Genomic DNA, 10,720 nt, shown 5'->3' with positions numbered 1-10,720 from the left:
CCAAGTGAGACTGTTTCTGAGGCTGCAGCACACCCATTTCTCCCTGGTGATGCCCTCTTTGGAGCTGTGTCCCTCTTCCAGACCTCTGTACCAGCCACTGCTCAGCTCCTGTTGATCACCCTCATGGCTGTGCCTCAGATAGCCCCAAGCTCCTTCCCTCAGACTTTTTTCTAGGCTTTGTCAGACCAAGTTGAACAGGGGCTCTCAAAGGCCTCCCCAAATCCTCCAGGTCCAACATTGGGAGGTGCTGGAGGACCTGCACATCCCGGTGGCCACGTGGGGTGACCTGTTACCTGGTGACCCCCACACTGATACAACGGCATCATTGTTCGTAAAACTAATATTTTGGCATTCGGGCATGACTCTGCCCCACAGGATCATAGAAGTGATTTAATATTTTAAACTATGAAACATGGCTTTTAACAGTTTCTGCAGGGTGCAAGGGCACTTACAAGATAGCACTGTATTAGTCACCACTATGGGCCACCTTCTGAATATTATAAACGTTAATTTACTTTTTTTATAATCTGAATGGACTTTTTAAGTATATCTAAGGGAATTGGAGTGAGGGGAAACATTGCTTAATGCAGCCATTGCATCCTTAAAGCCAGATTGGAAACATGGAAACCATATGTGAGCTTTTAGCTAATAAAATAAAATGCCAAAATGTGGTGGCTGAAGCTATTGCACCCAAAATATAATTGCACATATGCTCATTTACTCACTTATAATCAAAACATTAAAAATAAAAAAAAACCTTTGATACTCAGACTAGGTGTAACTGTTGGACTAAGTTATTTTACGAAATTATTTTACATGGAAAGAATGTGCACAGGGTTTTCTAATGGCAATATGAAAAGCAAACTGTATAAATACAGCCACACACAGCACCAATTGATAATGTTTCACCTGAACACAAAAAAAGTCCTTAAAATCCTTTAGCAGGCCAAATTTATATTCATTTTACTATAAAGTAATCTTACTTTTAGATGTCTCAAGACTACATAATAATGGTAAATACAGTTTTTATGCTGAGCATTGGTTTTAGCAGCAGATTCATTTTTTCATTATTATGAGTCTTAAAGAGATATTTAGCCTTGCTAAACATGCCAGAACTGAAATAATCTCTTTACTTAAACACTTCATCCCTCATGTCCTGACTGTCTCTAAAACATTAGTTTTAGCTGGTTGTAGTCTCTCTTTAGTCCAAGACTTACCATCCCAGAACTGATGGGAAGCTTCACAGAAATGTTGAAAAAGAACTGCTTAGGAATCGGTCTGAGCAGACCCTGCTCCTCATTCAGAGCTTAAGGACCATACAGTCCTTTTTCTCCTATTTTTCCCTTTGAGATCAGTTGCCTGAATTCAAGGAACCTCATCTCAGCTTGGGCAGCTGAAGCGGGTTTTGCAGAGCGCAGTCCCTTGGGAGATGTTTGCTGAAAGCCGCGCAGGGATGGAGCAAAGAACATTTATCACATCAGTCTTGAACGCCGAGGTCTAGTGCAAGGCTGAACCACTGATGGGGCCACAATAAATTAACTTTTTCTGTGGATTGGCTGTCAAGGATGGGAAGGAAAAGGAGCAGCATTGCTCTCTCCAACCGATAGGCTACACTAAAACTTGTCTGAGCGTGAAGCTCAACCGAATGTGCAAGGAGATGCTGTTGCCCAGCTGGAAATAACAGGAGCAGCTCTTTGACTCCAGAGGCATTGACCTTTCTGGTGCTGCCCCAGGATGCCCTCGCCACGGGCAGCCCTGTGTCTGCTCCAATGCATCACTCCCAAAGCCAACACAACGTTCCTTGAAATTAGCAAAAGTGACTGAAAAACGTCAGCGCTTTATTTTTTTTAGGAACGTGAGAGAAGGGGGTAAAAATTATAATGTGTCTTCTAAAAGAATGTGAGAGGAAAATTAATTAATAGGGAAGCAATTGGATTGGAACATGGGTTAAGTGCCTGGCTCTGCCACTGGCTTCTTTTGCAACCATGGCCAAGATCCATAATTCTCCCTCTCTCCAACGTTCGCGTCTCTCCTGCCCCCATACACCATCTGTACAACAGCTCCCATCTGCAAAGTATTTCCACTGTTTGTCTCGAGGGCTTGATGGCTTTAGACTATGTGCAGCCCATTGCACAATGGCCTCTGGATGCTATTTTATAAACAGCAAATATAAATAGAAGCCTTTTAGGGAGACTAATAAAAGAAAACTTTAGGAATAATCTGTTTAAAGTGAATTTGAAAGTGAAAAGTTGATGTGCAGATGCAGTGCTGGGATATCTTTAAAGCACATTAGCCAAAGAATCAGCCCTTGTTTATTTTCTTACGTGATAAGTTAGATAGGGAAAATGTTTTTATAATTTTTTTTTCCAAAAATTAAAAAATCAGATGGAGCAGCCAAAGGAATGAGTGAAGTCAGATCAAAGATGATAAATTGAGTCTAATGAGATGAAGAGTTTACCTATTTTAAATACTCAACTGAAAAACTCCAATTTTATAGAAAAGTCTTTAAAGAAAAAAGAGAGAGAGAGAGAGAGAAAGAAAAAAAAAAAAGCACACAAGAGAAATGAAAAGAGAAACATGCCATAGCCAATAAGTTGTGAAAAACTGTGGAGACTGGCACTTTCGAATGCTTGGCAGGTTATTAAGCCAATTTTTATTTAGTCCACTATAACTGTTGGAGGGTCTGTGATTCCCAACTGTTTCACATCAGAGAATGAAAACAACTATAGCCCAGCCAAGACCACATTGGTGACTGCCAGCCCCTTTATGTGCCAAACATGAAAGCAACAAGTCCAGATGCTTTGATCCCAGCATTTTTGGATTTAGCCCAGAATGTTTTTAACTCATGTTAGGACAACATACATTATAACTGGAAATCAATCAATAGCACTGTGACCTTCAAACGCAGTAAATGTTTGGAGCTAGTTTCTGAGCGTGTAATCTAAATTGGGGATTGGAAGTTGGAAGCGATCCTAACCTAACAGGAAAAAAAAAATGTATAGTTTTAAAATCTGGAGTTGCAAGGAAGCAACAAATGAAGGTATAATTATCTAGGGAAAGAGTATCAAGCATGGGAGATGCAGCTGATATGAAGGGCTGCAAAAGCCCGAGGAGCAAAGCAACGACATCGAGCCAGCCAACCTAGTATAAAGGGGAGATGATAAAAGGGACAATATGGGAGAAATACTTACGGACCAGCTCTCTCCCACTCTGGCCTGCTCATCATGAGCCTATTTCAGAGGTGAAATGGTCCCCAGGTTGGTGCCACATCAAACGGCCGCAAATCCCTCCTTTTGGTCACCAATGGGAGCCCGTTGGCGTCTGCCTTCGGCAAAGCTGTTGTCGGCCTTTGCTCTGCGCTGCGGGTCTGCAGGGCAGCGGGGGGGGCGAGGAAACGCCCGTGGGCACCACACAGGGGAAACACATCTGTGTATCCCTGGAAGGTTTATACCCAGTTTCTGCATCCTGGGCATTTCACATGAGGTCCTGAGCCACCACCTCATGCTGTGGGGCTCCTTTGGTGGACTTTGTGGCAAGAAAAAAAAAAAAAAAAAAAGACCAATTTATTGCAAATACAGCTGTACTATAGACTAGACTTGAGCTCGTCTTATAGATTGACCCCATGATCCCTTTGACCTTTACACTGCTGCTACTTTGGTGGAGCAACACCTGATGTGCAGGGATTTAAATCAGATCAAGGTCTGACCTCTACAGGGGAGAAGTGGCTTCAAAAGGTAATTAAAATAATTTATTCTGTTTTTTTCATTTTTTTCTTTTCCAGCATGATTTCATTGTATTGCCACTAAATACCAGTCTAGACAAGGTCTTGTTGAAAGCTTTAAAATCCCAGAGTAGTTCTACATATTAGTGATCGTGCTGTGGACCAAGCTCACACAAAAGCTCCCTTACAGTAATGCTCCTAAAGTTACAAACCCCTATCACAAGGAAGAATTATTATTATTATTATTATTATTATTATTATTATTATTATTATTATTATTATTATTATTATTATTATTATCGTTAATAATAATAAGCCCCTGAGAAGTCCTGCTGGGGTGCAGATGGAGGGAGCGTCACTCCTGGGCTGACGCTGGGGATGGGTATGTGAGCACCAAAGCCACATAAGCCGGGCTTGACTGTGTTCCTTGCGTCTGTGCCTGTAATTCTCACTCCTGGACCTCTCACACCTGTACTTCTCCTGGCTTTACTTCTCAGGTCTGTACCCCGCATGCACAGAAGCAGCCCGCGTCACCTCTATTTTTCCAGTGCACCATATTCTTTGTGACGTATTTTTCAGAAGAGGGACGATGCACCATGCATCACAGGGGACCCAAAACTGTTTGCGTGAACCTCCAGCCCTTCACTGCCAGAAAAAGTGCATTTTGTCAATACTAAGAAAAAAACAACACGGTGCTAGATAATTGCCGTCGTTTGTCTGTCTGAGCTGAAGACTTTCCCGTTTCATTTCCTCCTGTGTAATGTTATAGGGGACATATATGAGATACTCAGTGAAGACTGGAGCAGGGAAGTCTGCAGGAGCGTTTAGTGGGAGGTCAGGAATTTTTAAGAGGTATTATTACAAGGCGGTGTGGTTTGGGTCATGTTTCTTGTAGACATCTTGTCAGGAATCTTTTTAAATAATAAATCATAATCTCTTTATATATGATACGAGCTTATTAAACTCAATCTTTAAACATAAAACTGAATTTTGAAAATATCATCAGGCAAGCTCAGAAACTAGAAGAAAAATACTGAAGAGAAATACAACATATGCTTGCCAGAATTTTAAAGACAGTAGCCACAGCACACCAGATTTTAATTAGCAGCTACCTGCAGTGGCCTGGGATTAAATGTTTTGATGTGCGTAAATGTTTCTATAAAACAGTTGAAGCTTTCTTAGATCCTGTATCATTTTTTTTTTCCTGAGCACTGTGGTTTTCCAGTATGGACATTTTACAGACTAGGATCTTGGGAAGATCTGAAGTTTTTGCTCTCTGTCTCTTTGTCCAATAGTAAAATGACGATATTTATAATTATTTACTATGAAAGGTTCTTACCTCTTCCAAAAAAACAGTATTTAATGACTGTGTAGAACTAGCAGTTGTGGTAGCAATAGTTGAAGGCATAATCTTACCATAAATCCTGCTAGCATTTGGACTAGAAGAAAAATGCCGTATGTAGCGATCCAAATTTCCTCTTTGAAATACTTCTGCTGTGCCATCCTTTGACAAAAATATCCTAGAGTTTAACCGGCACAGGCCTTTTCCAGAAACATGGAGAAAAGAATTTATGTTTTCTCCCAAATGCCTCCTGGAAGTTGCTGCGCACTGCATAGCCTCCCCTGACTTAAACAAGGCACTTCTCAAACCCAATCCTTGGAGGTGGCTTGGTGACCAAGCACTGTCCCTGCTGGGAATCCCCCATGGCAGCAGCTCAGCTCTGATTTGAACATGGGGATCTTTGCTTTGGCATCACCCATTTGATGTCAAATAGGTCAGGATCGCATGGAATCACAGCAAAAGAACAGTGATGGAGTCACCAACATTGCCTTAGAATCATAGAATCATTTAGATTGGAAAAGACCTTTAAGGTCATTGAATCCAACCACCAGAAAGATGCAGATTGATGAGGCGGCTCCTGCAGAGCTTTTGGAGCAGGATGCCCAGCACCACTTGTCTCCTGCTCACCCGTCGGGACCGACCTCATGGCACAGAAAGAGATGGAAAGGCAGAAGCAACCCCATCTGTGAGCTGTTTTCAGGACTTCATGGTAAGGAAAATGGAGAAAAATCCATGGAGAAAATGAAGAAAAATCCATCTTCCTGAGCACAGCCTCACTTGTATGGACTTGGGGGAAAGGGAAAGGCGTCTTCTAAATAAATCCTGCCCCAAGTCAGGCAGGTGGCTGTTGCTCCCACTTAAACAAGTGCTTACAAATTACTGAGATATCCCTTAATTCATGTGCACTGTTGATCTGAATGGGACGGCCAGTATATATAAGTGTGTATAAATATGTGTCGCACCTTCTGTGCCAGCGATGCTCATTTCTTGGCTCATATTTCTTCCTTGAATTTCCTGGAGCCAGAAATGAAGGATCTTGTGGCAGAGCCCTCACCTCCACCCACATCACCAGGGATGGCTCCTGGGGATGTCACCCCACCACACCGTGCTGTCCCATAGGGACCTGCCCTTCATCAGCCTCAGACATAGAGGACAAACCATATTCTGTCCTGATTTACACTTTAAACAATCCAGCCTGGCCCAGCATTGGCAGCTGGCACCTAGCGAGAAGATAATATTTATAGAGATATAAATCAGGGACCCCCTTTCCAATGTAAATAGTATCAAAACAATTTGACCTTAGGTAGTAATTTCCTTTCTTAATCCATAGCCTAATAGAGTGTTCTTGTAAAGCGGAGGTTTTCCTCAAAGGTGCTTTTTATCAAACGCTTGATAGAGGTGGAATGATTAGTCATGAACTGCCTGCCTCACAGTAAGGGTGAATGTAATTAAGGTAATTAAGTTGTAGGCACTGTTACATATTAGAGACAGCTGTAGATTTTTTATTACCTGTTGTGTCAGGTGTAATTGATGGCTATTAGTGTCTCATCAGATCTGAAGATACACAAAGCTTTTTAATTGGAAATTTGATTGCATCTTGGGGCATTTTCTTTCCGCAGTCAAGATTACTTTGCTTCCCTGTCTTGGAAGACACTTGTGTTCATCAGTACTACAGCAGCTCTTGATCAAAAAATGACCTTTGTTGGTTGTTAGGAGGTGTTAGAAGGCCTGGGATGAATGGGCAGCATGGACAGGAGAGTGTGTGAGCTATCAAGGAGCTGGGGGGTTATTCTTTGCATTGTGATTCATCTGTGTTTGAATTTATGATCATTTCTGCCTATTTTTACTGTGAATTCTTCAAGGCTAGAAGAATTACCCCATTTTTGTACAGAGCTGAACATATTGGCACTGGTCTTATTTTTGGACCTGTTGGTCTTCCTATAACTCAGACAATAATATAGAATACTAGCAGACTTTGGGGATTTTTAAATTTTATTTAAAAGTGAGGTCCAGATCCAGGCTCAGAGCAAGAATTTCTGGCCCAGTGACAATTTAGAGAATGGGAAAGGGAATTGTCAGACCTGTTAATTAACCATAGACTAGGCAAGATACCTTGACGAATTATTATACCCTCACCTGCAAGACACATTTTGAAGCTGCTGCTTCCAGTGACTCATTACACAGGTAGCTTGTATTAACCTGGAGGGAGCGTCCCTACTGCTGAACCGCACAGCTCATCAGCTTCCAATAACATGCTAGATTTATCCTCTGCAAATTCTCATCCACATGTAAAGATTCAGTCCAATGTTGTTAAGCTTGTGAAATTTGATGGGCTCACAGCACGAGGCAGTTTAGCTGCTGCTATGTGAGATTCCCATCTATGTTTGGGTTTATTGAAAAAGTTATGTCCCATCTGTTTCTGGATGCTCCTTTCATGTTCCTCATCTCTTTAGGCTCTCTTTTCCAAGGAGTTTGCTTGATCCATGTGGAGTTAATAAGCGATTTTGGTGTGTGAGTATATGTGTAAGGACCAAGATGTCTTGTTTCATAAAAGTCTGTCCTTGATTTATTCCTCCGTCTGCTGCCTTGCTTCCTGCTTGGTTCTCCTCGCACTTTCAGAGCAAGGGATGCTGTTTACATTAAGGATGCTTCTCGTGTTTACAGATGGGGCAGCATTTGTAAATGATTCTGAAGAGTTGTTGTTTCCAGAGTCTTGCCAGGCTGTCAAGAACAGGGTCTCACCATGTTAGTGCTTCAGGCTCATTGGTTTTTTTAAACTTATTTTATACATCCTAAAAATGTGCCAGTGGGACCGGTCAGCTCCCGATGCCGTTAACCTCCCCGTTGTTTTCTGGCAACCAGGACTCACATGGACATCAGCTCGAGGGGTGTTTGTCTGCACGTGCAGTTCTACTCGCTTCTCCTTGTGAGGGAGTGTGACACACAATCATGGGGGTTTATTTCAGAAAGTCTCTTCCCACTGTGTGATAAGCCTGTATATCAAAACTAGAAACCCTGGAGTTTTCGGATAACACTGCTTTTTCTTTCAGAAAAAAAAAAAAAAGCAAAATCACACTAGTTTTGCATTTTATCCGTATGTGTGCTTTGACTTTAGAGTCCTGCTTTGAAGACACATTTGCTGTTCTGGACATTTTCAGGTTAACTAAAAGGTAGTTGAGAAATAGAGTCGATCAGCCAAAGGCATGGCTCCTCGTGGAAGTCCTTCTGCCACTCATGGTGGATTTTGTCCTCTTGAGATTTGAACCATAGAGAAACACTGGAAGTAAATACATTTGCAGCTAAATGTGCATGCACTTGTCATGGAAGAGTGGACACCAATTTGAATCGACTACCATTCTTTTTATCCTGGGATGTGGGGGAATATATTTTGCCTAGTGTCATGACCTATTTTTTGCTTAGCCTAAAATAAAAAGCACATGTTGCATAAAGGCGAAGTGCACCAATATCTAAGCTATCGAAGAGGAAGAGTGACCAAGCCAAATATCTTTGGCTAAATGAGGCATAAATTCAAAGCTGAGTGCTGCGTATGGATAAAATGCCAAATTTGTTGTCATTGCTTGTAGTTGTTCATAAAAGAGGAGTGTCGTAGGCTGATCTCAGTGGGCAAATCTAACCTGAAGGTTTGCTGAGCCAGCAAGACTTGCAAACACACGTGGCAGCCGGCAGAAAGGAGCTGATGGCTTTCGGAAAGTCTTGCCCAAGCGGGAGCGTTTCTTTGTCTTCTGAGCCAGGTTTAAAGGGTGGCTAAGAGTCAAATGTTCAGCTCCTGGTTGTTGAACGTCTTTATTTAAATTGCACTGGATGCAATTTCTTGGATGAAATGGAAAACTGAGGTCTTAACGCTCTGTTTTAAGGATTATTTATTTTTTTAATCCAATTTTGCATTTAATGATGTCTCGATGTTCTTATTAAATTGCTGCCAACTATACTGAGTCAAATCCTGGGGGAGGTTTGTTTGGGGTTTTTTTAACCACTTGTTATCCAAAATAAATTCCCTTGGGAGAAATTGAACTCAGCAAAAATATTCGTCTAAACAAGCGTATTGGGAGAAGGTTTAAAACACGCACTACACTTGCTGGAGCTTCTCAGGTTTGTGAAAGCTGTGGAAAATAACTAAAATCACTAAACAGATATTTGAAAGCTCACTTTCAGCAAAAAACACCCAAACTTGTAAGTGGAGGTATGTACAGAGAAACTGTTGCAACCTGAAGCACAGAGAAGTTACAGGGTTTCTGTTTAGAAAAAAATTTTGAATTGTATACAGAAACCTTCATACGGTATGGGTTTAACACGTGTAATTCCAATTTTAAACAAAATCCATAAGCCAAGTTATAGTTAGAGCTGCTGGTGCTGAAATGTTATATAGAGGAGGTCTGAAAGAAGCTGATACTTCTGTGATAAAACAGCTTTAGATACTTGAGTATTCTTTCCATTTCTGTTTTCACTATGCTCCATTACCAGTAAAATATGCAAGTGTCATTCCAGCTTTACCATTTTTGAAGTGCTACTTGAGCATTGTAGGAATCTTCTGGCAGGAAAAATGTATCTTTCACAGGAAATTCTGTAACTATCAAGATAAGTTTTAAAAATATTTTCTTTTTCAGTGAAATGTGAATCAAACACTGCCCTGCAAACTGACACTCTAGATGAAGCAACGGGCCTGAGCTGCTGAAAGCAAAGGGAAGAGGCTACAACTCATTAAATTTACTGTTGTCTGATTGCCTTTCCAAAAGGTACTTTAATTTGTGTTCTTGGAAATAACATTTTCTGGGTTAACACTGTAGGCTGGTGCTGTCAAAAAGCCCCTCGTCCCTCAGGTGAAAGTTGTAGTCCTGATGTGGAGATGTGCCTGACCAAAATGAGGTGGTTTTTCCCCGTTGGTCTGACAACAGTTACCTAGAAGTTGCCAACATTGGGTATTCAGTTACTGCCGCAATGGATTTGACCAGGTCCTTAGAGACTCGGTGTTTAAAACCCTTGACCATCCATGCCTTGAATTTTAACGTTATTCCTACAAGCACCTCTGATGTAAATAGAAATTTGGGTTCTCTCTCAGCCATTATGGGAAATATTATCTTTCAAAGGAAAGGCAGCATTTACATGTTTAAAAAAATCATGTCAAGATCAGACTTCCAATACTATTTTTTTCTTTCAAGGTTTCAGTATCCTGAACCACCTGATCTCACCTAATAACACTGCAGCACGTCAACTGATCTGTCTTCTCCTCTTTGTTCCCAGGCAGCCTCCACCGAGATGCTAAGCTGTATTAGCTTTGGGTAAGGTACCATGTTATACCAATATTATTTTGCAGGGGACAATTTTCTGGTGTTTGATTGCCTCGGGTAAGACATTTTTGGTGAATCATTATACCGAAATGCAAAGAAGGTAACTTGAGAAAGATGCTTAAGTTTCTGTAGCACTTTGCAGCAGATGTCTCCTATTTACTGCTTTATTTTATTGCTTAATGACTGGATCTCGAGTAATTGAACAATTTGACAGATATTTATTTGTAAAACGTGATTCATTTAGTCAGACATTGTGAAACAGTTTCATGCCAGTTCTAGAGATTTTGGTAGAACTTTCTAAAGATGCAAACATTCAAGTAAATTGCTCATGTCAATAGCACATCCAGTTTT

Source organism: Caloenas nicobarica, chromosome 8 (genome assembly GCF_036013445.1).
Source record: "Caloenas nicobarica isolate bCalNic1 chromosome 8, bCalNic1.hap1, whole genome shotgun sequence".
Lineage (NCBI taxonomy): Eukaryota > Metazoa > Chordata > Aves > Columbiformes > Columbidae > Caloenas > Caloenas nicobarica.
Note: the sequence above shows the minus strand (reverse complement) of the source record.